Here is a 4,809-nt window from a genome sequence, read left to right as displayed (position 1 = left end):
CCTCTAAACTGTAAGTTAATTATGTGCACTGCACGCTCCATGAGAACACTTGTGGTCAGACATACGGGGTGCATTATTCATGAGTCCTTTAAATCTTGCTTTTGTTTAAATAAAAAAAAGCATTGATTGTAACTTTCATGGCAGTTTGAAAGAGTAGCAACAAAATGCAGTGCTTGAAGCAGTATCTCTGACAGGTACACACTGCTCACTTCATATGTCATGGACACTGCTGTCAGCTGTAGTGCTTCTATTTCCATGCCACTGTGGCATTTATCTTTTCTGCCATGGTATCATTAGCCACTGTGCTGCAGATAAAGTGACATCTCAAATGTCTGAATGCACCTAGTCCTCTTCTCAGGACTAACCCACATGAACAGTTATTATATAATAATTCTATCAGTTAGCACATACAGCAGTGTTTATATGTGTGAACTCTTAATTTTGAATGTACAGAACATGATTGCCTACATAGCTTCTATTTGACCACAGGTGCACTTGGAGTACACTTAGGTACTTAACATGATATATTTCCCCACAGAACACAGCTCTATAAATTGATAGAATCTCTTAAAGCAAGTATTAAAAATTTGGAAACATTAGATCATAACAAAAAAAATTGAAAGCAAGATCAATCAGGCCATTCCAGTAAATTGGAGAGCTAATTATGACTCTAATGTCAGTAATGAATAATGGCTACTGGTGGTCGTGTGGCACTTCTGTATGTTTTTGCTGGACAGCAAAAGCTGCCACCCTAAACACAAGTGCATCCCTCACACATGTCAGGCCAAAAAAAAAAAAATAGAAGTCCAGGAGAAAAGAGCTAGAAGACAAAAATGTGCTTGAACAGCAAAAGGGAGAGGCACTTTCATTAGAAGCAAACGTGGCTCTACTTGCCAAAGAAATGCCAGTACAGGGAAAAGAACTAAAACACAAGGCATAAGTAATAGGTCCCATAGGGAAGAGAGTCAAGGGCTGCAGAGAAAACGCTGAGGCAATCAGGACCAAAGTGTAGCTGACTATTCATGTAACCAAAGTGTTTTGCTATTGAATTTCTGCTTTAAAGCGCTCATAGTTTTTCCATACCTCAACAGCAGGGTTGTGCATGTAGACACTCACTTGAGTGCATACATACACAGGCTAGTTGTAGCCTCAAGCTGTCTCCTATTAAAAGTTACAGACCTTATTTTGTATAAAATTATATGTAATGTGCTCCAGCTAAGGTTGTAAGTGCCGAATCATCATACAGGGTTGATCTGGGGCTCCACTTGGTTTATATATTTTTAGTATTAATTCAGCATGAGCAGTTCTGGCAAATGATTGATTTAGGCATTAATTCATAAGGATATTCCACAACCCCAAAACAAAACTTAAAACTGAGAGACAACAGGTCAGTGAGTTGAGAATTGGTCCTACCGCACCTGGAGACAGGGTGGGAATGAAGAGAGCTTCATTTACTCCTCTGTGCTCAAGTCATTCTTTTGCTGAGAGCTGAAAGGGTAAAAAGAGGAGGACATTAAAGCTGTGTCTTCTACAAAATAAATGTCTTGCAGGAGGAGTATGAAGAATCTTTCCAGGTTTTTCAGATTGCTGGAATAATGAGCTATAGTATTTTCAGGCATATCACATCATAAAAATGATTAATTATAATTATGATGTGCTTAAAAGCCATGTAGCTTTCAGAGGAACAGTTGCTTCAACTCAGAAAGTCAGGAAGGTTAGTTTTTTTTTTTACATATGCACAGACTACTCATACCAATTCCTCCATCTGTTTCTTGTTTGTCATAGAAAACAGATAACTTCAGAACTGCTGATGGTATTCAGAAATGTTCTAAAAACCAACAGCTACATTAACTTAAATGTACTTTGCAGAAAACAAGACTGGAATTTGACAGGGTCATTCATCACTAAAATCAGCTTTCAGATCAATGTCAGAAACAATGAAGGAGAACATCAGTAACCAGAACTGTAGAGGCACATCACTGATTCCAGCCCAGTACCACTCACATGGCTAAATCCACGTTCCACACCATTCAGCCAACTCAACTATATTTTTTCTTATTTTCTCCATAAGCTTTTATGTAGTTGTGTTTTTTCTCAGCGTGTTGTCAAGGAAGCCCTACGTTCTTGTAGCTCAGTATCCAGCTCTTTATTGCTATAAACACAGAACAGTTTAGGATGTTGGATTGATTGATGTACTTTCCAGTATGAAATGATTCTTCTGTAATATAAGTTTGATAGGTTCAGAGAAAAACCTCTTTTTAAAGATTTGTTTCTACCAAAATATCAGGGTTTGCCAATTAACTTGACCTTTTATTTACCTCTGTCACAATTCCTCTTATATTTTGTTGTCTTTGAGCAATTCTATATTCCTCTAGCAAAAATCTGGGAGGCTACAAGTGATAATAAGGTTTGACACTACTTGTATCCCTTCCTGTGCCATAAACTTACCTTTCTTTGTAATTTTTATATGCTTTTTGTTGGGATAGGAGGTACTACATTCACACACGATTTATGGTGCACTCCAAGGAACTCCAAGTTCTTCAGCACTCGAATGTGAATCAGTGTCTGCTCAGCCCAGGGCTACCTTTCTCTAGAGTGCAGTGGTCACATCCACACTGCAAAGAGCTTGGTCTGTCTCAGGTTTGGCACTTACTGCTGACCTGACCGCTGTCCAAGCCGTTCTTTCTTAGCTGTGTCTTCCTGGCAGAGTACTTCCACCCTTCCCAGTGGTGCATGTCGTGGCAATGGACGCGCATTTCACTTGTGGATCGTGGTTAAAGGTATTCCTGTCATTGCCCCCGTTGGGTTTCATGGAGCTGTGCTTTTTTCCTGTTGTCAAGGAAACACCAGTTTTTTTTTTCCCCTGACTCATTAATGTCTGCATTTTTGTTTCCATAGCTACAAAGGAACCTTAGTGTTTTAAAATAGCGGTAATTGGATTACCTTAATTTTTTTTAATTTGTTGGCACCATTAATGGCTCCAATTTTCAACAGCAGACACCAGAACTGTATCAGCAGTTCTTCAGCTACTAATGCTGAGCGTCCCCTTGTCCTGAAATACTGGATACATGCTGAGAAAACTCTCCAGCATCCAACCTCAGGCTCTACACATGGTACTCCAGTTTAAGTCATTGAGTTCTCAACAGGGATGGGCAATCTCTTGTTATATTTAAATGTAGTTTTCTACATACATTAATAAGGTATATGCAAAACTGTGGAGGTTTTGCTTATTTTGTTACTAGTTGCTTAATATTCCCTCCATAACTATATTGAAATGCAACCATTATAATTTAATTGAAGTTTCCCTGATCATGTCTAATGACCATCTATCTGGCACTGGCTGAATTTCCAAACACCTGCTTGGCACAAAATACCAGCTGAAATTACTGAAAATAGTCTTTCCAGTTGCTCTGATTTCTGATAGGAGCCTTTATCAGAAGTTCTATTGTGAATTTTCAAGGTGTTGACCCCAACATTTCACATATTTCTGAACTTCTGTAAATTTGACCACCAGAAGAATAAACTGGGAGAAATTTTACATGCAAATATCTAACATACCTGGGATACCAGCAGCACGAGCCAGCAGTGTGCCCTTGTGGCTAAGAAGGCCATCGGGGCTCATTAAAAAGAGTGGCCAGCAGACTGGGGGAGAAGATCCACCTCATCCACTCTGAGAGTGCAGAAACCCAGAGTGGTGGCACTGCTGGTAGGAGCTGCGTGTGATGGATTCAATTCTGTTCAGCCTGGTGCCCAGCCAGTCAGTGCGGGTGGGGATGCCTCCTGGTGAGGGGATGCAGGACAAGATGTGCTGAGGCTGAAGATGGGAGGAACTTGATGCTGAAAAGTAAGAAAGGCAAAGGTACAGAATGTACATTTATGGTGCATTGTAACCACTTCAGACAGGTAGGTAGAGTGTAACAAATACATAAAAAGTGTGAGAAGGCAGCATGGTAACAATTTCAGCGTGGTAGGAATGTACACACAGGCAGAGACAGGCAGACTATCTAGGAGTTTCAGTCTTCAGAAAAAGTGAGTTATGCCCTTCTAAGTAACAGCAGTTCCTAGCTACACTGGGACTCTCAATTCTGTGTGCTTTTCCCATGTTCCTGAATCTTCTTAAGAAAACAAGCGAAAGAGGGTCTCCAACCTAAAGGCAGTTACAAGTTGATATAAGAAAGATGTGACAGAAAGGAGCTAGATGCTGATCACTATAAACAAGGAATTCCCATTAACCTAAAAAGTTCCTGCTTTTCATCATGGATTTTCTTGCATCCTTGAGGCAAAGAAACAGTATTACCATAGAAACAGTACCCTGTGTCATTGCAGGCCTTTCTGGTGCTGTGTGCTGTTATGGAAACAGACATCTTAGCTGCTGTCCACGTTACACATTTCAATTATTGTGTTTGTAAAGATATGTTATTAAACTATAATTTCAGGATTAATTTCAGTAACAACGAAGTCTCTGAAGTGTTCAGCAATTCACTGAACACCTCAAGGTTGCCCCATGTTAAAAACAGCATTAAAACAAAATGTATGAACAGTGCCCTTGAGGCAGTAACCGACCTGTCCAAACCTTAGCATGTGCAAAAAACTGGAATAAGATGAACTGTCCAACCTTCCAGTCATTTGTAAAACTACTTTGGGAAAGCAGATTCTTAAGCTATACGATGAGTGCAAGGACACATCCTTCCTGTGTGTGTGCATGGAAAGGAAAGGCGGAAAATTCAGCGAGAAAATGTGACTTAGTTGGCTGAACTGGGAATTGTGAATTCTGAAATGCTAATCCCTGCTGAACCATTCTTTTGTCTT

At 39.9% G+C, this 4,809-nt stretch overlaps 1 long non-coding RNA gene across 1 annotated transcript; it reads right to left on the bottom strand.

Annotated features, from left to right (window-relative positions):
* Positions 1 to 288: 288 nt before the first annotated feature.
* On the bottom strand, positions 289 to 4,405 carry LOC128081246 (uncharacterized). Its single transcript, XR_008207046.1, has 2 exons — positions 3,559 to 4,405; positions 289 to 2,829 (listed from the first exon to the last, which is right to left on the bottom strand). It is a non-coding gene; the product is annotated as an uncharacterized LOC128081246 (long non-coding RNA).
* Between the last annotated feature and the right edge of the window lie 404 nt (positions 4,406 to 4,809).

The sequence above is a fragment of the Tympanuchus pallidicinctus genome, unplaced genomic scaffold (assembly GCF_026119805.1).
Source record: "Tympanuchus pallidicinctus isolate F22 unplaced genomic scaffold, pur_lepc_1.0 scaffold20, whole genome shotgun sequence".
Lineage (NCBI taxonomy): Eukaryota > Metazoa > Chordata > Aves > Galliformes > Phasianidae > Tympanuchus > Tympanuchus pallidicinctus.
This window is presented reverse-complemented; position numbering and strand designations above follow the sequence as displayed.